The following is a 25,253-nucleotide window of genomic DNA, read 5'->3' as shown; positions in this document are numbered from 1 at the left end:
GTCGCCCATATTCACATATATTGCAGCAGATCCAGAATACGTTCAAGGACTTTATCAAATTAGACTTTCAATTGTTTATTTAAATTGTTCATCATCTTGTTGAATCAGTTGTTGAATCATCTTAGTCCTCGGAAAAGGCAAACACTAAAAGGTCAAATCCGATAGTAACTTCTTCGAATCTCAAGCTTCGAACCGCTACTTTATCAGGGGTGCCAGAAACATGCGAACAACGAACAAGTATATCTAAACACCGAATTCAACATACAGTTGCCCCAACAGGATCAAAGTGAACTCCGAGAAAAAGAACCTAGACGTAGTAACCAAAGAAGCCGAAGAGTCAAAACCAAACTGAAGTCAGCCGATGGTGTTGAACAATCTCTTCAAACTACGATTAAAGCTGAAGTATGACTCTCAAGAAAAATAGATGTTCATATTATTCAGATAAAATATTCACGTTGCTTTTCGACCGCTATGACATGTCCTTTTATTGGAACATGGCTTGTGGAGGATACTTAGCGGTAGGCAGTGGTTAGGCTCTACCCCTGGAATTCCTAACATCCATGAACGACGGTAACTAATAACCATCAGGTGGGCCTTACGTTCGTCTGTCTATTTTTGCAGAATTTATTAAAAGCGGAACCGTTAATGTTGCTTCTAATACAGCTACAATCAAAATCTTCCTTAATAACTATCTTATCTTGTTAGAAATTAGTGAAACCCTCCGCATTATGACTAGCGCTGTGTACAAAACTGGATGAAAAAGTTACTTCTTTTATATAAAAATAATTCTTATTTACTAGGGTACTACATCGTTCTAATTTCACATCTAATGATTTAGCAGTGTTTGACAAAGCCGCCTTTGTAACACCATTTTTGGGTGTATTTTGATTGTGAACAACCTCGCCGTGTATCTGGTGTTAAGTGGTAAAGGAAAGCAATAAGCATCATACGGTGTGAAACCCGCAATTAATAAATTACGGCTGTCTTGGTATGTCACGTAAAAAGGAATCCACCTGACTACGTCGGGAATTTGGCACTACTGCTCGACCTCCCAGGTCGGAGACCTAGAGGTAGACCCAAAATAAGGTGGAAAAATGTAGTGCTGAAGGACAAAAGGGAATACAATGTTGCTAACGAGGATGTCGAAGAGCAAATTGGAGGAGTAAAGTAAGAAAAGCTAGCCCCACCACCATGTGGGATAAAAAGCTAGAAAGATAGAGGTTATCTTAGTACGTCATCATGTCATTGGGTAACCGCGTTGTGTATGATGCATGATCGTTTCTAACACGCAAGTCTCACACTGTTGAACACATTAGACACGCCTACTGTAACCTAAGCCATATAAAATTAGAGCTCAGTAATTACGTATTATTATAAAATATAATATCAATGTTGTCTGTAGAACATAACACAAATTACAAACCTATGAACAAAATTACCAGTGTGATTTTGTGATGGCTAATCAGTTGTTGAGTTAATGTATAACACCTGACCGAGTGGTGTCAGTCCAGAATTATGGCATCCCCATTTTTGTGGGTATTGTATAAGGCGATTTAAGTATTTTGCGGAGTCCTAGTTCTCCATCCGTATTGTGTGCCCGCCACCGGCATTCAACGATCAGATTGCATGAGTGGACAACATATTCCTACCTATTTCTGCTATAGTATTTCCATTATCTCATTACATAGGCCTCTTGCATAGAGCTTACTATTACAAAATATCCTGCAGCCTCGTATATCTCTTTGAGTCGTGATTATCTCTGACGAGCATAAAGGCTTTCTACAGTATATGATTCGAAAACTGCCCATTAGTTCTACTTAATTCAACTTTGAAGTGTTTTAAAAATATGCAGTAAAGTAAACCCCTATACTAATTTTTTTTAAGAAACTCATTAAGGAAACAATCTTAATTTAAATTGAACGCAAAGAACAGTTATTAGAATTCACACCTAATATTATGCCTCTAATAATATATTGAACAACAAATACATAGAAGTGAACAATGTCCGAAATGTTATTTGCGTAATACGTCTATCAAAAAAGATTATACGAAATGTATGTTTTCGATAAAATAAGCAAACAAATATTATCGTCAGATCACTTTCCCGAGGTGTTATGAGAAGAAAAACAATTGCCTTTCAGAAAACAAATAACAATAAAGCTAAAATTACACATACATTTATTATTAAGAACAAAGATATTCTTATTTCTATTACTGTTCGTATTTCCTTAGATTTCATACTTGTTTGGCTTATTTTTGTCACCATTCCTCGTTTAAGTAATAACATGAACATATTGTATCAAGAGATGTAGATGTTGAGTTGAGATCACGACCGACATGGTTTCAAAGGCATGACTGAAACTTCAAGTGGGTATGGATTAATCCCGGCTCCCTGTTGCGTACATTCACAATCGAAAATTCATCTGGTTTTGTAATAAGCATCCTTCGTCTTTGTTTCATGAGCGTGATATGATTCAACTGAGGCTTGAGGAGAGGATTATCTTCCCAAAAATAGAAAGTGCCTTGGCATTTCTGACATACAGGTTCGACTTTATCGTATATGTTTGTTTTGAATGCATGCATATGTGGGTCGTATACCTACCTATGTTTGGCATGCATGTGAAAAGTAAATCCACACTATATGGGGAAAGAAAGGGCCAAAGTCATAGTGTGCAGTGAGGTCTGTTAGCTTGATTAAATCTCTAGCGACCTACGGTGTTCATTCGAGTTGCTTTGGTTCAGGGGGGGCGGGACCGATATATGTATTCTACTCTCGGTCCCTTTCCGCCCGCGAGGAAAACACATTGCAAAATGCAAACCGGTCCTAACCGATCGAATGACAGGATTGAGTGACAGATCAGAGCCTATGACTGTGCCGAGAGCAGCTAGATTTGCTACGCCATATCTGATTTACAATCACCACAATCAGCAGTTTGCTTCTCTTTCGACGAACCAACACAACCAAATCCTGTGAATATCTAAGTCAGTCAGCGTCTTTACTATCTGTTCGCCCATACTCTGAGGGTTGGATAATCTCGACGGTCCATAACCAACGAAAATAAAAAGCAATTTCACACTCAGGGATAAAAAAGATTCCTTGCGTTTTTGAATCTCCACGTTCCGTTGTATTTGCATTGAATTGGCTTGGTATGGCTTGGTAGCGGAATTCAACTTACTTGGAATTTTGAACTTCTAAACCTAGATTCAAAGTCAAAACATGCGCCAGATATAGAATCCGGTATCCGCGTACTAGCTCGATGGTCAATAGGTCAGTAGTCGCTGTGATATGTACATCACTACGATATACCAAACGGTCAGTTGCTCGATACGGGTATCGTTGGGTCTTCGTGTCCCCTTATGGGGGCACGGATCGGGCCTCGAGGAAATCCCCTCTGTCCAGGCTTGGACTCCCTGCCTGACGAGGCAGGGGTGATGATTATGCTTGCATGGCTATTACTAAATGGCGATGAAGTGGATGTGGTTGAGGCGATTATTTATTGATGAAATGATGATATGGTGAGATGATGATGTTGGGTGATAATGGTTCGATTTGTGAATTGGATGGCGGTGCTCCTTACTGGTTAAATGATTGTGGATCCATCCTCAACAAGTGAGGGATGTCCTCTTCTTCACGCCGTAAATAGCCATTTATAGCAATACCTCCCCACATCCAGATCCACAAGAGGTAGCGAAACCAGTTAGTCGTTACTGGTTTTAGTTGGTTGGTGCTGGTTTAGATTAGAGCACCAGTTACTGCCTGAATTGAGGACTCAATTAATTAAATTCCGAATAGGACAATTCCCTAAGGAATATCCTTCCCCATAAGTTCTTTGATAGCCAGCAGATCTGCTGTATGAATATGGGTATGACGCCGTTCAAACCGAAAATTATGATTTCTTAAGAGAATTTTTTTTATTGCTTAGATGTTTGTCGAACTCATAGTCCACCTGGTGTCAAGTGGTGACTGGAGCCCATAGACATCTACAAAGTAAATGCGCCACCCACCTTGAGATATAAGTTCTAAGATCTCAGTACAGTTACAACTGCTGCCCCCCCCCCCCCCTTCAAACTTCAAAGAATAATGATTGATTGAGAGCAACTTGCACCAGTGAGAGGTAAGGCGTCTCCTAGTCCCTGATCATCGGATAGACCTCAATCCAGAAGCTTAGCCCAAGACAGTATCAGAGCACACGACCTATACGATAAAGAATTTAATCGAGTAGGTATGTTTATTAACCTTTCGATTCAAATGAAATCGAATCTAGTAGTCGTCGTGGCCTAACGGATAGGACGTCCGGTGCATTCGTATTGAAGCGCTGCACCGGTGTTCAAATCCCGCAGGCGGGAACCAATTTTTCTAAGGAAATACGTACTCAACAAATGTTCACGATTGACTTCCACGGTGAAGGAATAACATCGTGTAATAAAAATGAAACCCGCAAAATTATAATTTGCGTAATTACTGGTGGCAGGACCCCTTGTGAGTCCGCGCGGGTGGGTACCACCACCCTGCCTATTTCTGCCGTGAAGCAGTAATGCGTTTCGGTTTGAAGGGTTGTAACTATACTTTGTTGTAACTATTAATGTTAACTATAATTGTTGTAACAGCTGTTGTAACTATACTTGAGACCTTAGAACTTGTATCTCAAGGTGGGTGGCGCATTTACGTTGTGGATGTCTATGGGCTCCAGTAACCACTTAACACCAGGTGGGCTGTGAGCTCGTCCACGCATCTAAGCAATAAAAAAAAAAAAAATTCTTTCGTCTGTTTTAGACTTCAATCTTACGACTTTTGTACTTCACGACTTATGTATTGTTACGGAAGCTTGTGAACGACTTTGTTAATATTATGTTGTTTTGTTTAAATTGTGATTACAATTATGAAGTACCTACTGGTAGGAGGAAGTCTTATGAAATCGGATTTTTCTTTTGTGTATCCACACAAACAAATAACAAAAAGGCTTTAATTAAAATAAAAATTGGCAATTGGAAAGCGAACCGTAAAGTTTAGATTCTGAGTCAAGTGTTCAATTTCAAATCAAAACGTAAATGAACCACCAATAAACTACAAAAAACTTGAATTATTTCGATTGATAAATCATATCGTTTTTTTTATGTGAAACATCTATAGACGCACGTAAAACCGATTTCTGGCATGGCGACGCATGCCGTGGCGACGCGTCGTCATGCGCAATCGATTGTGCGATTCTCTCCCACTCGATCCGGCGTTAAGCCATCTCTGTCGCTATACCGAGCTCGGATACCTATAGAGTATACTCCGTAGTATATACAGTGTTGCTTACAGTACACATAACCTGTGTTTTACTTGAAAACAAATTATTTTTTCGTAATATTTTATTTTATCATTATGACATATTTAGTTCCTATCACAATCTGTTCTTCTCTGCATATTACTTTTACCAAATAATGTCGATGTTTCACATCTGCCAGGCGTCCCGTGACGGCTCACATTTTTTTTTTGTATTTTAAATCAATGTTAACCATTAAACAGATTAGAGTTTAAAACATATAAATCACTTTTAAATTTTAAAGATATTTTACCTATTTTATTTGAAACGGGATTACGGGAGATACTTTAATTTTCGTTGCCTAACTTCTGCGGTATCAGCTTTTAGGAAAAAGCGCTCGGTAAAATTCGGCCGTTAAAAATTTTGTTTGTACGAATTTTTTCGTTAGTAAACAGAATTGTTTGGATGAAAATGCCTGTGCTCATTGTTTGTTTAATTTTAAGGCCTTTTTTGTACCGTTCTTGTTTAAGCCAGCTCGAACTAGAAACCTTTTTCCTAATTATTCAAACTGAAATTTTAAGTTTGTACATTATTATGGCTCTATTGTCAAAGACTATTAAACTTCTATAATCACAGATTTCGCCAAGACTAACTACACTGTAGACAAATAATATTAAAGACAAACAATATTAATTTATTCTCAATTTGACCACAGACTAGAGTTTGACAATAAACAAAGAGTATATGCGTGAGTGTGTCAAATACATGGTAGTGTGCGTAATGATTTATTCATTTATTTAATGTATTATTAATGCATAATTAATAACAATTTTAACATTCTGCACTCCTTCTCTATATTCTCTATAAGTGTGGGAAGTTTCATACTCATCCGTCCGCGCAATTTTCGTAAAAAGGGGTACAAAGTTTTTGCTTCACGTATTAATATATAGATTGATCTCTCTTTTAATGATGTTGTTCAACAATGCTAAGCTAATTCTGCAATAAACTTACTTCCTATTTTAGGGTTTGGTAGCTACCTGAACCTTAACATTACAATATGCTTGGCCACTTTATGCGAAGTGATTTCGAAATTGTAATTACACTCAAAACAATTGAAAATTGCATTTCGTGTCCGTAGTCACATTTAAATACTATTTAAAATTGACGTAAAATTTAACACAAAGTATTTTCGCTACGGGAATAAGCGGGGTAGTGTATAACTAATTGCAATGTAGTAGCTAGTTTATATTAGATGATGCTAGGGAATATTATAAGCCCACAAGCATACGTATCAAGATTCTGCAGCGAAGCTGCATTACATTTCGCTTTTAAGGGATGGGGGAGGGGGGGGGGGATTAACCGCCTTTGTAATATAAATATTTGTTGGCTATTTTAATAGTGATCCTTATATATCTTCTGTACAACTGATTGGAGCATCTCCCATGGATATAAAGATGGTAAGGGCATGATCACATGCTTCTCGGGTGTTACCTACTTAATCGTACAGAATATGAAAACTTAAAACTCTAAATAAAAGAAAAAAAAAATTAAATACATTTATAGCGTTTGAAAAATTTTAATGACTAAAATGAATTTTATAGTTCACAAACCATAAATCGGTGCACGTTAGGCTGTTTTGATAAGGCTCTCCGCACACAATCAGGATTTATAGTCATAAAGTTTTGGCTATAAAATTGTAGTTGATAAGGTTTCGGTCGCACTGACCGCGTGTAAAAGCTTATTGAAGAGTAGTTAATGTCTTTGTCTTTATTTTTAATATTTTTTTTTAATTTAGAACTCGTTGTTTATGATCTATTAAAATCTAAGTCTCAAGAGTTAAAACTAATTTTTTTTCATAGCTCAACACTTCCCGGGAGGAAACTGTTGCCGTAGTTGCTGAAACTACTTCGCTAACACGCAGTACGCTTCGTACGTACATTCATGAGCGATGTACTATTTATAGAACGAAAAAAATCAACCCAATAGTCCCAATTTAGTTTATCGTAGCCAAAAAATCGCTCAAAAAAATAATCACCATTTATAAATTAAATAAAAAAAAAAACCGTTCTGATTTTCCGATATTTGAGACGAGGTCACTCTGTTTCTTGTCGTTGCGTCGATAATGTGATGTGTTGAGGGTATCCGAAGCCCATTGGTCCCGCCAGCGCATTGTTCTTCTGACTCGGGGCGTTCTTCCAAACACATGACGGACGAAGTGACATCCCAGTTTATTTCGGAATCAATTCGCATCCAAATCCCGCGGTCCGATACGATTTATTATAGCCTCGGTTCGCGCACCGCCAACTACGTCGTAGTTGAAATACAAAACATACAAACACAACTCAATACGGTTAAAGAGTTTGATAATTTTTTACGAGCGCTCATTTCCGGATCGCGGTCCGCGTTTTAACTGTGTGTTTACTGAACTAACAACGTTTTAGAATTCGTAGTTGGCCGTTTATTGTTTTATTGACTTCCTATGATTTTAAAGGCTTTTTAATGTATCATTTTAGTTTGTTCGGATATGAGGAATCCGAGTTTTATTAACGCAATTTAGCTGCCTAAGCAGTCGCGAGTATCTAATAGCGTGTTATGATACATTCACTTAACCTAGAACACTGTTGCTGTACGAAAGGCGTATCAATAAAATTTTCAATGTTATCGCTTGCCATCCATTTACGTCACTGAAATGCTCTCTGTCAAATTTGACAGTGACGTTTATGATATCATTGAATTTGTCAAATTGTGTACACTATAGGATAGAACGATTTTCTAGAAATTTCGAAATATGTATAATGAAAACAGAATTAAATGAAAATTTGAAAAGAAACGAACATTTCAAATTTCGATGTACTTATTGAATTTAAACCTTTGCATCCTTTTTTTTCGAACATGATCCGCTTAATGGATGACCTACAAATAGACTGCTATGGACTACAGAACAGCATGGATTTTGTTTTATTAATACTATCGGCAAACGAGCTCCTTACCACCTGTGGCTACTGGAATACACACGCACATCACGTTATCGCACTAACATATCTTCAGAGATGAGACCAAAACTTCGAATGATTGAAATTTTGATTTCTGTTTAAAAAACGATCTAATTAACAAAACCTTCGGAAAGGTTCACGAAATTCTCCAATCTAATGTATATTCGAATTTAGCATAAACTCATTATGAAGATATTGGTTCACCATAATGCGGCTTTGACTGGGCCATGCTTAACTTGAACATTATTATAAACTCAACGAACTCGAGTGGCCACTCACGAAAATGTTTGTAAGAAAATATCTTGGCCTATTTAAAACGCGGTATGCTCTCGAACGAATTACTGCGTTTTGGTTTATAAACGTTTAATAATATATAACTAGAGGTCCCGCAGTAGTCGAAATTCGACTGTAATTAATTGGAATTGTAAGTTTGTACACTATTATGATTGTATAGGTATTTTATACTTCTATAAAGTCTACGCCAAGACTACACTATAAAAAATGTTAACAAAGGCAAATAGTATTTAATCTATTCTCAATTTGACAACAGACGTCAAGAACAAAAGTTTGACAATAAATAGTATGCATGCGTGTGTGCGTCAAATACATGGTATGTAGTGTGTGTAAGTTTTTCTTTATTGATTTAATGTATCTTTCATGCATTATTTAAAAAAAATATTAGCATTGTGCACTTCTTCTCTTTATTCTCTATAAATGTGGAAAATTTCATACTCCTCCGTCCGCGCAATTTTCGTAAAAAGGGATACAAAGTTTTTGCTTCACGTATTAATATATAGATTATTATTTATTATTTAGTTTATAGGTATCGCGTGCAAAAATGAAATATATATATAGAACCAAACGAAACTTTAACGAAATACACGTCTTCTTCCAGAAGATTCTCTTTTAAGAACGTCAAACGAACACGAAGCTGTACTAATAGCTGCCCACAGAATATGTAGAGTAATAATTAGCAAATGAATCAAAGACGCTTGTTTAATTAAAACACGTGCAGAAAAGCGATTTTAAACTTCACGATTGTTTGGAGGGTCGCGGAAAATTTAGGGCGTTTCGAATTTGCACACACCCTGTATATACGACCCTCGCTTAGAGAATTGGAGTGTGCTATACCAGGGAACGAAACTTCAGAGCCCTTACTACTATAACGAAGTTGATAAGAGCAAGATTTAAATGACTGTTCTATTTTTTTTTCTCTTCTACAGACGACTTCAAAGAAAGCTTGCAGATAATTACAATATAATTGATGTTTCGATGAGACGAGAATCGATTCCTCATCTCGAACCGGAACTGATTCGCGGCAGAAATAGGCAGGATCGTGGTAACTACCCGCCTGAACCCCACTACAACATCAAAGCTATTGATTCTATCAACAATGTGCGAATCACTTTTTAGATAATTTTAAACAAGCTATGCTGGACAAAAGGTTTAGTGAAAAATAGCGGATTGGCTGACTTCGATGGTGACGATACGCGTCGCCTTTTTTTTCCTACCTAAGCTGATAGCCTTGAGAGGCTATTTCAGCGTAACCTTAACTAGTAGGTGAGATCACGGGGCTCAAACCGGAGTGATGCTAACACTGACCCTAGCAAAAGCAGTGCTTCGCAGAATCTACCACCGGATCAGAAACGCGACCCACTGAGAAGATCCGGCGAGAAACTCAGGGGGCTCGCGTCGCCTGATGCACAGCGAAAGAAACACAGCGTGCTAGAATAATATATTCGAACAACCCTAACACATGTTCACGAAAATGTTCCACCTTTACGAAATATACTTTTAATCTATAAACATGCAAAGATAAAAACAGGAAACAGTCTCATCTGTCTCTCGATCGATTTTAATCGCTTCTTTTCGTAGCTATTCTTGAACTGTAGTAAGGTTATCAAAAAAGGGACAATATTTTTTTTCCACAAAAAAATAAAAAAAATTGTAATACGTAAAGTGAATCTAGACTTTGAAAAGTACCTGATTATTGTCGAATTTTAATCGAACAGTTATTGTACATAAATACAATACTTGTAATATTATTAACTAGCTTTTGCCCGTGACTTCGTCTGCGTGGAATAGTTCACAAATAATGCTTTATTTTAGAACAAATTTGGTTAGCATAAAAAACGTTATAGTGAGCCAACCTTAACATATAGACATATGCTGTTGCTTGACTTTTTTTAGATCTTTTAAAGGAGAACAATTCTGTCATACAGTGTTTTAGCGAAACTTTAACCATTTCTGCAGCGCACGCAGCGAAAGCTCTCAAAAAGTAAAAATAACCCCGATTTTAAAACATTATTGATTGGTGCTCCGATTGTATTGGTATTAGCGTGATTTTATATAGCCTATAGCCGTTCTCGATAAATGGGCTATCTAACACTGAAAGAGTTTTTCAAATCGGACCAGTAGTTCCTGAGATTAGCGCGTTCAAACAAACAAACTCTTCAGCTTTATAATATTAATTAGTACCTATAGATTTGTTTAATGTCTCTTTCTTGAAGACGAGCGCTTAACATTTTACGATTTATAGTGTAGGAGATATTGTTAGTACGATTCAATCAAGTTTTTTTTTATTGCTTTGATGGATGGACGAGCTCACAGCCCATCTGGATTCTGAATTCGATTTCATGTCGCATTGACGTTTAGGAACATGATGGTGATAACTATATTCTGGCATCTTAATTTCCGCAGCGTTATCAGAATATTTTATTTATTGCTTAGATGGGTGGACGAGTTCACAGCCCACAGTTAAGTAGTTACTGAAGCCGATAGACATCAACAACTTAAATCCGCCACCCACTTTGAGATATAAGTTCTAAGGTCTCAGTATAGTTACAACGGCTGCCCCACCCTTCAAACCGAAACGCATTACTGCTTCACGGCAGAAATAGGCAGGGTGGTGGTACCCACCTGCGCGGACTCACAAGAGGTCCTACCACCAGTAATTACGCAAATTACAATTTTGCGGGTTTTCATTTTGATTACTTAATTAATTTTAATTTTGCGGGTTTTCATTTTGATTACTTAATAAATTTTCCTATTTCTGCCGTGAAGCAGTAATGCGTTTCGGTTTGAAGGGTGGGGCAGCCGGTGTAACTATACTCAGACCTTAGAACTCATATCTTAAGGTGGGTGGCGGCATTTACGTTATAGATGTCTATGGGCTCCAGTAACCACTTAGCACCAGATGGGCTGTGACATGGTGGACCATGTCTACACCTATCTAAACAATAAAAAAAAAAAACTTAAAGATTCCCCGTATTTCCATTGTCGTATTTGTTGCTTGAAAAGATCACTAGATTCTTGTATATGTATACGTGATACACGCGAACGAATTAAGAATGTCATTGAAAATTTTAATATTGCCCTATAAAAATTAAAAGAAAAACAGTTACATAAATCGTCTTCACGAAAAGTCAACAATACAAAATGCGAATTACAAGAACGTAACAGAATTGACTGTGTGAAATCTGTTGTGATTAAACTTAAGAAGCTTTGCACTCATTCACAGACGGGGGAGCGTTTCGTATTAATTGAATTATTTTTTCACAATCGTATTTATTTTGCCGCATAGTAAATAAATAAATAAATAAATATTTACTAACAATCACGCCACGTTAACTGGTCCCCTGGTAAGTTCGTAAAGAACTTGTGTTACAGGTACCAGATAACGGAAATAAATGTAATATTTTTATTATACACATACATAATATATTTAATATAAATCCATAACCCTGGAAAAGACATTTTTATATTTATCATACAAATATCTTCCCCTGACGGGATTCTAACCCGCGACCCCCTTTTGTAGTGACCCTGTCACTTACCACTACACCAGACGGCCGTGAACGAGCGTTCTGTGTAAATTGTTGAGAAGCAGTCAATACTTCGAATTCACATCTCGGGTTGAGTTGGCGTCAGTGATGTATTTAGGTAGGTACGTGGCCTTCCGAAAATCACTCCACACCTCTAGTTAAAACTCGCTCACTCATTCACAGAAATAAAACATGCGAATGCATTTCTAAAAAATCGAACTATTTATCACTACATAGTATAAAACAAAGTCGCTTTCTCTGTCCCTATATCTGTGTGTCCCTATGTATGCTTAAATCTTTAAAACTACGCAACGGATTTTGATGCGGTTTTTTTTAATAGATAGAGTGATTAAAGAGGAAGGTTTATATATATAATAACATCCATTAAATAGTGGAGAAATCAATAATAAATTACAGTTTCCGAAACGAAGCGAGGGCGGGTCGCTAGTATAATATAAACTTTAGTATTTTATTTATTTTTTGTAAATTACGAAAACATCAAGATTTTTTCTTTCCAAAAGAGTACCTTAAATATTTTTTTTATAGAATGCTTTATGAAGTTTCGTCTTTAGCGATACAAAGCGCAATTAAGCCTCTCCTACATCACACACTGTTCAAATTCTTTCACTGGCCATGTAGGTACCCGCGATTTCAGTATATCATGGCTTGCTTGGCTTTGCCCCTGGCATTGCTGATGTCCATGAGTGACATTGACCACCCATCAACAGATAGGCTGTACGCTCGTCCGCTTACAACGTTAACATAAGCAAGTTGACGGCAAAAATGAATTTTACGTATCGCAACCACACTTCTCATTTTTTTATTGCATATTCTATTCAGGGACCAATTCACGGACCACCTTATTTTAAGAGTAATATTTTTATTTTATTTTAAGACTGACAGATTGTGAACCACCGTCCAACTTGAGACTCAGGATCCACATCTCAATTGTATGGTAATTACGCAATTTTTTTTTTTTGCGGATTTCATTTTTAATCCTTCATCGTGGAAGACATTCGTGAATTAGAACTATGTAGAATCGGTAGCTGCTTGCGGGATCTGGGATACGGCTACGATACGCGGGCCGTCTTAATCATTAGGCCACGATGACTTTTAATAAAATCCACATGGCTATTTAATTTCATGTGAACACGTAACAAACATCTTGTTGAAGAGGCACTGCGAAATTTGCTCTATCATAATCCCACTAATTTCTCGGCAGATGTAGGTATATATAGATTTACTGACCTATGAATCTCACATGTCCGACGACCTTAGCACTTCATCGATTCCCATACGAATTCAATATGCTGTTTTTTTTTTCCGAAGGCAAACAGAGAACATTCGAAAACACGTCGCCATTAACTAGAGCAAGTTGTTATTACATAGCAGTTTGGCTGTACCCGTGGTATTATTAATGTTTTTGGGCAAAGGCGTTTATTTCTTTTTTTATTGCTTGGATGGGTGGACGAGCTTACAGCCCACCTCGTGTTAAGTGGTTACCGGAATAGTGGAAGATTGTGTTGTCGCGTCAATCTAATAAAAGAAAAATGTTTCTAGCTGTAAGGCTGTATACGTCACGCGGAGCCAATGGTAAATAGAAATTGAAGACAGTGTCTTCTATAAGTAAGTTCTATGATGTGAAAATATAATCGAGACGCTGTCGTCTCAATTAATTTTATGTAGGTATTCCTAAAAACAAATATGTACGTCTTTGGTATTTTAATTTTTTATCAGCAAAAAGTTTCGCTTTCGGCCATATTGTATTTTTTAGATACCTACCTATTATGTAATTGCTTGTCAAATATTTATCACGTGCCTCAATAGCGCAGATTAAACAAAAAAATATATGAAAACTGTTGTAGAATGTGACAAAATAATAGTTAACGATTTAGTGAGTAAATATTTAAAAAAACCTAATCTTGATTTTTATAAATAGTTTTAAATTTAAGTAAATCTGTATCGTGTATTAAAGAAAATGTCTACTTAAGTCTAAAATAAAAATGGTGTCTAAATCTCTAGTTCTAGAACTATTTACGTCAATTACTACAGAAGATAGTTAAAGTTAAAAAAAAAAAACAAAGCTTGCTACAGATAGTCAGAAACGTCGGTTGGAACAACACATGCTCATCTAACTTAACAGCAAATCATAACAAACGAAAAAATTCCAATTTTTATGAGTCATCTCCTATTAACCTGATAGTTAAAGAATGTTTGCGGCAAATTCAAAAGAAGGAGCCTCCACACGGTTTCCCGCAACCAGAAGTCTGAAGTTAGAACTTTGAACGAGCTTCCTGAATAGCTTCAACAAAAACTTCGACAAAGTGAAAGTGTAAAAAGCGAAGCGATTCGCTTTGGAGAGGCGTTAACTAGAAGAGGAACTTCTTAAAAAAAAAAACAACAACAACAAAAAAAAAAAAAAAGACGCTTCAAAAAAGGTTTAATACAGCAACGAAAAATAACAGTAGCACATACTGTACTCGACTCGGGGCTAGCACTTTACGCGGTTCCAAACATAAATTTTATTTATCGTAATTTTACCTCTCCGGTGATCTGGCAACGTCGCGCGTCCGTATGCCGTCAGGCGGTTTTACAATACGCATTCAACTGTTCGAAAATTTAACGCGGCACTGTTCAAGACCGACAGACATCTGAGAGGGCGACTGGGTAATGCTGAGCCGCCACGCCTCCACAAGGCAAACGTCCAATCGCGCCTCGCCGTATATCGATCTGTGGTCGCGTCGAAAAACGCAAAACTATACTCGTCCTTTTCTGGTTTCGTGAAAGCCTAACGCTCCGAAAGAGCGGTCGAAAGCGGTATCGTTTGAAAAATCTTTTGAATTTGGCGCGCTCGATTCCGAACTTTATCATCTTCGCGTAGAAAACGTTTTCGATTTACACATCTAACCGTTTTACAAGCTAAAATGACGTATGTGATTTGGAACGTAGACTGTCTCCGATTGTTTGACTGAGTAAGTTTGCACTGTGCGATTTAAATATTTACAAACCTTCCACTTCAAAATGACACGTCATTATTCTTTAGTCAATCGAAATGTTAAACACAACTGAAGCCAATAAAATACCAAATATTACATTTTTTTTATTTTTTCGAAATTAAATAGAAGTTTTGTTATTATGAAGAACAAAAATGCTTTTAGTAACATTATTTTTAACTTAAAATTTGTACTAAAATTCCAATATTCATTTCATAACAAATAAAACTATACGAAATCGTTTCAAAATTATAACTTGTTCTATTTACAAACATGTTTTTTTCAGTAACTTAAACTTCGACTATTGTTGATTGAAGAACGTAAAACGTCGAAGCAATTGTTAAGCGATAGCCCGAACACGATATTGTTACATCACCTTCAATCTAAATCTTAAACTAATAGCAGCAAGATGGAAATTGCACTGTACGAGCTAAATTGGACGTCTAATATCAAGACAATGCCTTAGATCAAGCACGTAATCATTGGAAGCTACGACGTTGTCGCGGTGGCATCAGGAAGCCAAACTTTGCCTTGCGAAATAATCTATTAAAATATATTACGAACTAAAAAACAATTTTAATTTTCAGATTTAAAATTGCATGAAATTGAAGGATTTAAATAACCAATCAAAGAAGTATCTGATTAAACATAAACAATTAATATGAAGTCATCACAACTCCGAAGAACGTAATAAGGTAGCTAGTGTTACCAGCCATACCTACTAGATATCTAGGTATAATTAGGAACTTTTTTCGATAACTTGTACTAGTTAATTGTAATATTATTTTATTAATAGTTAATAATATCGATTGGATGAATCGTAAATTTAATTAAATACACAAAAAAAGATGGACATTGCTTGTTTGTTCTAATTGAATAAAATATATTATTATCTTTGACCTTTTCATTTACTATCGCTGCTCCCCTTTCGACATTGTGTCTGGATCCCAATTGTGTTGTATTACGGCTATCTCGCCTCTAATAGAAGTACCTACCATTACCATCATTACCATGATCTTCTTGTCCACTAATGAGCTCTTCTAAATAAAAGTCTCTGACCCCGGATTTCTGAATATCCTGCCAAAGAGAATCGTTATACTAAAAACCATTCTTCACAGTGAAAAACCGCAATCATAATACGCCCTATCACAAGTACTGTAAGTGCGCACGTTATTAGTTCACTTCAAATCCTCGTAGGAGCCTTGGAGATTCAAAATAGATTGCTAATAATACCTCCCACTTGGGCTGGGTTGGCGAAAACGAGAACACATGTGGGTATAAGCCCACATCCATCTACTGAAAGGCGGGAAATTCAACGCAAATATTATTGGCAATCAAAGAAGTTCTAAAATTATTTCGTATTCAAAGTCAACGTAATGATTTTTAAAGCATTTCTATTAATATATCGTTTGATATCTGCACTACCTACAAATCTTAAAAAATGCGAATTTTCTTGCAAGCTCTTGGAAATACCTATAAAAAACAATTGAATTACATACTTTACAAAGTTTTATAAAAACCTTAAAAAGTATTCGTTGTTGAATTTAAAGAAAATGAAAGTTAAGTGAGACGCTAAAACAACAAACACGAGAGAAAAACGAAATTAAATGCACACAGATCGAAATTGCATTACGTTTAGCCAATGATAAGATCAAGTGGATACTGCTGGCCTGCCTACGTATGGCGCAACCCTCGCATATTAGCAATGAAATTGGAACTTTGATCCTAAAGAAAAATATAGCATTTACTACCCAAGTAATTAGTTCTGTCCGGCCAATAACAATGTGACCCTCAATCGGGATTCCAAGATGGTAGTGCTGGTTATTAGGCCGTATCTATTAACAAAGACAATGACGATGCCAATCTAGTCCAGGTCACTCGTATTTATTACGCAAATCATTAGCGTACGTAATCTATCAATTGGTTGTATTTGATACGTTCACGATGGCCCCACGGATTAATTGCACACTTTTCTGCAGTTCAGCTATAGCCATAGTTTAGAGCCCATTCGCGAAGCAGTTTTTCTTTAGTCGTTAGGTCTCCTTTGGAAGCACTTAGGCAGCTGTTAGTAAATCCCACCCCTCCTAATTGAACCTTTGCTCGCCCACCTGTCCTGGTGAATCTGGAAAGGCCTCTAGGGCCACCAGAAATTCTTAATTCATAAAAAAAAAGTTGTAAGATACTTTGGTATAACATTCAACTGAGCTATAGGGTAAAACCTGGATAGATGCCGCAGCGGGATAGATGCCTCATGTTCTAAAAACCTAACTTCCCGCACTCATGACAAAAAATTAATTTAATAAGTAGGAACCACAGTTACCCTATACCTTATGTATCATTTGATAATCGCGTGGTGACGAAGGGTTTTCCTCGTGCATGTGATTTTCTCCGCGCGGAATTTCACGAACACGTCAAAGATTTAAAGGTTAGTATTTAGCGTGGTATAACTTTATAATTAGTGTAAAATTCCATTATATTTTTTACTACGTGAATATATTGGTTCATTGTGTCTGCATCTAGGTGTAAATAAATGTTATTATGTTTATAATTTATTTACAAAAAATTTGGGTATCTATCCTTATCAAAAAGGATAGTTGCCCTGATTTTTTAGGGTATAGGTGCCTTTAGTGGCATCTATCCCTCCATACTCTGCCATTTCAGAATATAGCAGAATTATGCCACGAAAACGTAAAACACAAACAAATGATTTACAGTTCAAGCAGCGAAGATGAAGACAATCCACTTAACTATGGAATGAAAGGAAATAAAACAATAGATTTGCCCCTAAAGAAATCTAAGGGATAAACCTAAAACGCATGTAAATATATTTGCATTGAATGTTTTGAAAACTATAAAAATACGAAGTCGCAATCCGACTGGATTCAATGTTTAATGTTTCAGAACTAGCTACATGAAACGTGTTTTTCAGAAATGATGTAGAAAATGTGGAAAATTGAAAGCACTATCCAGTTAAACTTCAATTGGACAAAATAATAAAGATATCTTTATTGTGTTAATTTAATATAAAAAAATATGATTTTGCAATGTACACATTGACACTTAATGTGAATATTTTATAAACAATTAAGAATTTATATTTTTGTTGAATAAATATTGAATTTAATAAAAAAATAGGATAATGCATGTTAAAGCTAAAAAAATTGTAGTTAAGCTTACGCTTACTTAACGCTTTAAAATTTAATTATGATCATTTGTGTGATATGAGAATTATCTTTTAATTATAAACATTCAAAGACTTAAAAAATACAAAATATTTTTTACTATTACGGCCCATGTTTCTTGGAGACAATTGCTGTGTTAGGAATAGAACTTATATAATGTTTGGTTTGTTTTTTTCGTTTATACGGTATAAAGAGCATCTATCCTGCACTGCAGGCATCTATCCTACTCCGTATTTTCTTGGTGGGGCAACTATCCATACAAGTAGGCATCTATCCTCCAAAAAAAGGTTCTACAGAAAACGAATTTCTGCAAAATCTGTATTTGATAGGTTAAAAAAAATTTATACTAATTAAACATAAAGGATTGAGCTAACTACATTAATAGAAATTATTCGTATAAAATTAATATTTTCAAAATTACATGACTATTTCAAAAAGTGGGGCATCTATCTCGGCTTTACCCTATCGTTTCGAGAAACCTTCAACTTTCCTCCAAATATTATGGCGGTAGGTTTAGCCATTCGCCCTTCGAGTGACCAAAAATACCGGACATACATTTTTTATGTACCTACATACTTAATACGATTGTAGAAATGGACGTGGAAGGCCTAAAGACTGGATTCGGTCGCGGTAATTGGAAGATGTGTGGCGGCTTATGCCACTTAATATGAATAAATATATAGATTATTATTTAATGCCCCCAAATTAGTTCCGGTTCACCCACCCACTCTGTGTAGCGGGTACCTATCACAAAGCACAATATATTTGAAAGATACCTGAACCTTACTAACGACATTTTCAATTCAAGATAAACTTACATATATACAAGTTCCGAATAATAATATTAGGACCGTCGGTCTACTGAGCAATATCACGCTCTCGATAGAAGATCTTTCCTTTGTTGCAACTCCCAAGCTCCACGAAGAAAGTAGGTGCCAAAAAAATAATAAAAAAAAAATAAAAAAAATTAAAAAAAGTCCCCAGAAAATTCCATGAGCTTTTTAAGAGAAAATAAAAAAATAAAACTTATACGTGAATTATTTAATAAAAGCTCGAGAGGACGCGTACCATGCATGACAGCGGCAAACATCTTTATTTTAAAACATCTTTATTTTATTTCATACATTTCAAAAGATCAAAGAACTGTTCATTTCAAACAAACAATAAGATGTGTTACTGTATAATTTTGCAGAGAATAATCTAATACATGTAAACCTAAAGAAGAATAATTCTTTTGATACATAGGTTTTTCTCTATAATAAACTCGATAATTATACTGGTGACAGGACCTTTTGTGAGTCCGCACGGTACCAGCCTATTTCTGCCGTGAAGCAGTAATGCGTTTCGGTTTGAAGGGTGGGGCAGCCGTTTTAGCTATATTGAGACCTTAGAACATATATCTCAAGGTGGGTGGCGCATTTACTTTGTAGATGTCTATGGGCTCCAGTAACCACTTGACACCAGGTGGACTTTGAGCTCGACAAACATCTAAGCAATAAAAAAAAGCGAATAGTTATAAAATAAAGCTAAAAATACAGATAAAAGCAAATATTATGTAGGTACTACATTGGATTCAAAGAACTCGATAAATTTTTATTATGTCAATAGATAATATGTCAAATCAAATAGAACCGCGATATAAAATAAAAAACAACCACATTCTCAACAAATTGAAATTTTCATTGAAATAAGCTCAGGGTTGTGGAGTCATTTTTTTGTTCCCATAATTAAATGAGCGCGTTAGGGCGAGTTCACACGAGCGTGGCTGCAGCGCTGGCGTCAGATGAATGAATGTCGGTGGGCCATGCCATTCGCCCCGGCTTCGGATCGTGGCTCACCCATAGACTAATTATTACAGCTATGTAACTCAGTTAAATGCCTACAAACCAACTGGCTTTTAGAAACAAAAACAAATCTATATTTTCTGATTTGATTTGAAATACTTCATCATAGTGTTACGTGCTGGAGCTCACGATAAATAAAACTTTCACCGAAGTACAAATTAAAACTCTATTAAACCCTTAAGGCAATTTAATTCACAATTCGCAATTCACTCCTCCCAGCTTCGCTTCAGGTGTTGCGTTCGCAGTTTCGCTTCGAGTAGAACCGATTATTAACTGTTTTCATATCATCTCTGCAACAGTTTTATAGTCGCCACGATAAGTCTACAATTATCGAGAACATTAAAATTTCTCCATATCAATCAAAAGAACTCTTTTGATGCTCGTTTCTGCTATTTGATGACAGATGGCGTTGCTCTTGTCGGCATAACAATAGATATAATTGATAATACAAAAAAGGAAGATTGTGCAAGAAGCTACGATACAATATTTAAGTTCATAGTGTTTATTCAGTCGTATTTCGATCAGTCGATTGATACAATGGACCCCAAAGAAATTTTAATGAAATAAAAATCAAAATTCAAAAGTAGTTCTTTCTACACTTTTTTTTAATCTACGGCAGTCATCACTCGTCGTGAAGGACTCATTAGCCAACGCCAAGTACCCGCAATCAGCGGCACGTGCCTTGTTTCAGGGGCTAGACACACAGAAATTCATGTGGCATCACGGCCCTACACGAGATGAGATCATGGCAGCGGAAGTTACAGCTAACCACACCACGGTACGGTGAGCGTCAAGTTCAGTTACGATAGAAAAGCTCGTTACACTCATAAGCTGTCTTACTTAATCCAGTAGAATAACTAGACTTCGTTACAGATTCATTTGATGGTACTTCTCTGAGATCTGGTTTTTGGTAAAAGATATAGGATTCGGCGATTTAGTGGACCATTTGTTTTAAATGTTATATATAACTCATCTTATTGAAGAAATTAAAGTACTATACTGAATTTTTTGTGAGACAGAAATCAGTGCTATAAAAATTATAGCAACAAATTTAATTTACAGTATTGTGTAGAGCGCCTTATTTTAAATGCTCTAAAGATAGCTTTAATAGTCGTATCAAACGTTGTCTGATCATATAATAAACATGACGTTGTATTTTGGATAGGCGAGACTAGGTACTTGATGAAATTATATAATATATATATCGTTAGGCAGGGGCTTGACTCTGTCCCTGGCATTGCTGAAGTCCATGGGCGACGGTAACCACTCACCATCAGGTGGGCCGTATGCTCGTATGCCTACAAGGGCTATAAAAAACAAAAACACAGCAAATGGTGAATTTCGAAAGTAAATAGTTTACTGACATGACGTGATAGGAACTTTGTGTGACTCCAGTACTTTTGCCCTACTGACAATTGCGGTGACAGAAAAGAACTGGAGTGGAGACCTCGTATTGGTGGTCATAACGTGGGCACATAACCAGTGAGGACGACCTGGTCAAAACAGTTGGTAGGACTGGATGCGAAAGGCAAGAGATCGAAAAGAATGGAATGCATATGAAACTACACTAAGCATTGGATGGACATGGGTTGAAGAAAACAGAGATAAAGAGACTGAAATTCGTGAATTACGTATCGTAAGACGTTAACTCACTCTACCTTCAGTAGTATCACATTTTAAATTCAAATGATACAGTAAAAATTATCACATGCTATTAAAAAAATAAATTTAATAGCAAACCGAAATCTGATTTTTTTATCCTGGTTATTCCGGTCAGGACATTGACCGAAAGTAATATAGTCATTGTATGTATAGTTGTCATCGTCTTTGGTACGTGTAAAAAATCATCTTAAACATGCCTATTAAAGTCGGTGGGAATGAATTTTAAAGATAAAGTTAAATAGAGAGATAGAAGCAACTCGAGCTAATAAAAGCGTATTATTATATACATACGTATAATAAATAAAAACTACCACAAGCATCATCCTTAAACAATACGAATTTGATCACCTACGCTAATACCCGGGAGGTTTTTAAAACACTCATTTCTGTATTCGATTCGACAACGTCTTATAAGGGAATTCGGTTAGTTGGTAAAACGAATCATTTGTTAAGGATGTGAATAAGGTTGAGTTTTTTTTGTTTAAATCAGGACATGTTAAAGCAGAGCATTCCCTTTGGTCTAATCTGCAGGAGTTTTAAGCGGAAGGAAGAGAGGAGAGAGTGTGTAGGCGATAACTGGGTGTATATTTCCAATAAGTCTTACGACACATATACTATTCATGTCCCAAAATAATATTTAAGACAGCAAAGATGATTTTATTAAATATTCGCCCGATATTTTAATGGAAGTCGCGCATAAAAGCACCGTGTTTAATTACTTTCGAGAGCATATTACATGGACTGTACCAGAATATTCGAAGCGTAGCAGCATAATTTCCTTAAAGTTGACAAAAGATTTCGGGGGAACTTATTCGCTAAAATGAAACGCGATACTCACGAAATGTATTTAAGTAACTGTTCATTCAAAAATATTAATGTTCAATATTTTCTTATTTGAATCGTCATTTAGATTTTTGGTTTTCAACGGAAGAAAGATTACGTTATTTTTTCCTGATTATCTTAGCAGTTTTAGCTTCAGGACTGTACGACCCATCTGACAGTGAGTGGTTACCGTCGCTGATGGACATTAGCAATGCCATGGCCTTAATATTGGCTCAGCTTAAAGGGAATAATAATTATTATAATATAACGTAGAGGTATATAACAGTCCATGCGCATATTTCGTTTTTAACATAAAAAAACAAGCAATAGTTTAGTAGGATTCAGACATGGCTTTGTATCAAGACCATACGGCACCGCCCGATCTACTGACACTGTCATTAGGCGCCTGCAGCTCTGACACTAGCAGCTGCCATAGAGACCCTGGTAGTCTTACTCGTTGGAGAGTTCGAGTAAAATTTGTATCGAGACCATACGGCACCGCCCGATCTACTGACACTGTCATTAGGGGCCTGTAGTTCTGACACTAGCAGCTGTCATAGAGACCCTGGTAGCCTTACTGGAGAGTTCGAGTGAAACTAAATCAACACACCAAACCGCTGAGTTTTTCTCACCGGGTCTTCTCAGCGAGTCGCGATTCCAATCCAGAAATAGGTGCATTCGCGAAGCAGCTGTCTTCAAACTAGGTCTGCTTGGGAAGCGCTCGGGTAAAGCAAATCCTAACCCACCTGGGTTGAGAGGAAATAGGCAGATACCTGAAATACGTTAGTCAACAGTACAACCAATGTGGGCGGCGATTTGGATGTATCCCAGACAAGGCTGAAGTTCATGAGTGACGGTTACTATTTAGCACCAGGTGTGTATCTCTATAATTGTCTGCCTACAAAGGGAATAAATAAAAATCAAAGCAGCTCTTAGGATGAAACGAACCTTAAATTCAAAAACATACAATTTTCAAAGATGATTTTTCAATAACAGCGATTTAAACGTTCGCTTTAACATTTTCTTGTACATTTTGAACCGTATCCAGTTGAGTTACGAGCCAACAGATGCTATCAATCGACGGGAACGTAATTGTCACGAATGCAACAAGATGAAAGAAATAGTATCTATTTTCGACCACACGGGACATAGTTGCGATGGTTTCATATAACTTATTTATTGGTTGCAATCTTTTAGAATGAAAATAATACTAATATTATGTATACATCTTTACAAGATACATTGACGGTTTAATTATCAGAATACACTGCGTGTTCGATTTCAGGACAGAATCTGTTACTCTGTTGAGATATACATGACATTCGCAGTCTGGAAGTACATGTACCTTTTTCTTTATGACGTTATGGTACATGTAAAATAGGCGAAAACCTTAACTGGGTGGCGGTACATAAATTGATCGTTTTTTTTTAAATTACGCGGTTATATAACACTATATATAATTATCGTCACGATTTTCAGTTGTAATGAGATCCCAAAATTGATCACGAGTTGGACTGACCAGATCCGCACTACTCTCGACACCACAGTTCACGATGCTCTTACACTAGGCGGTAGATAGAAGCAAATGGCGTGGGATGATCCGGAATAAGCTCTTGTTGCGAGGAGGTGGTCGCGACCCTCAGTATTGAGGAAACACAAGCGAGAAGAAGAAGAAGATTAAAGACTGCGGGTGTTAGGAGCACAAAAATCTGTCTACCCTCTTTCTAGCTTGAGACTTTGTCCTTACAATATGTTCTTACGATATTTACAAAGGACGACTAATGGAATTATTAAAGTAAAGGTAACCCTCCTATAACATTGTAGATACGTGCCTACAAAGTCCCGTGCTCTGAGAAACCGCGTTATATGAGACTACGAGTAGAAGCCAGTAGGTAAAAAAAGAAGATTAATTTTTCTGAATGAAACATCTCAACTGTGCCTATTTTTTGCTATTCTTTTATCTAGAAATAATAGGTAAAAATTAAGCAGTAAAATTTTTCATTTATTGTGTGTTCATAGTGCATAATGTAATTTTCGAAATAATTTTAAGCAAAAATCTCGTTATCTCGTAATATGTCTAACTGTATAGGCAGCAGCGTTTAAGTGAGTATGAAGTCACAAAGTGGAAGAACGTCACATATGGTCGCTCATTTCGAGAAGGCGGCACGACATGAGAGCCCTCTTGTCATGGCCGATGGAAACTACATACCCGATCCTGTAGACCGAATGGTAAACAGTCGACGTCGCCCAAAGCACGTTATTAGGGATCCTCCCGATCCATTAACGGTGCTTTTAGGCACCACAAGCACCGGTCACCATCTTCGTCGAACCCGTCGCTTGCGACGAAGGGCTTGACGAGCGAATTAACCCATAGGCACAGCCCACTGAGTTTCGCGCCGGATCTTCTCAGTGGGTCGCGTTTCCTATCCGGTGGTAGATTCTGCGAAGCACTGCTCTTGCTAGAGTCAGTGTTAGCATCACTGCGATTTAAGCCCCGTGAGCTCACCTACTAGTTAAGGTTACGCTGAAATAGCCTCTCAAGGCTATCAGCTTAGGTAATACAAAAAAAACATGTGATTGCGATCCTCAGCAATGAGGGAACGATATAGAAGAAGAATTTTCTGGTTCTAGGGTTGAGACAGCTATACAAAACGATTGAAACTTGAACCTTATGTCTTAAAGTG

At 36.7% G+C, this 25,253-nt stretch overlaps 1 protein-coding gene and 1 long non-coding RNA gene across 3 annotated transcripts in view; one reads left to right on the top strand and one right to left on the bottom strand.

The window, feature by feature from the left end:
• ap (apterous) overlaps positions 1–14,729 on the bottom strand; it is a 51,675-nt gene extending 36,946 nt beyond the window's left edge. The window contains exon 1 of one of the 2 annotated variants that reach the window (XM_021352275.3): positions 14,608–14,729. The gene's annotated coding sequence lies outside the window, so the exon portion shown is untranslated. The remainder of the gene's footprint in view (positions 1–14,607) is intronic. The other variant, NM_001282221.1, reaches the window with a different exon arrangement.
• Positions 14,730–15,109: 380 nt separating this feature from the next.
• LOC134199752 (uncharacterized) lies at positions 15,110–15,953 on the top strand. Its single transcript, XR_009974378.1, has 2 exons — positions 15,110–15,223; positions 15,346–15,953. It is a non-coding gene; the product is annotated as an uncharacterized LOC134199752 (long non-coding RNA).
• The last annotated feature ends 9,300 nt before the right edge of the window (positions 15,954–25,253 follow it).

The sequence above is a fragment of the Bombyx mori genome, chromosome 1, assembly GCF_030269925.1.
Source record: "Bombyx mori chromosome 1, ASM3026992v2".
Taxonomy (NCBI): Eukaryota; Metazoa; Arthropoda; class Insecta; order Lepidoptera; family Bombycidae; genus Bombyx; species Bombyx mori.
This window is presented reverse-complemented; position numbering and strand designations above follow the sequence as displayed.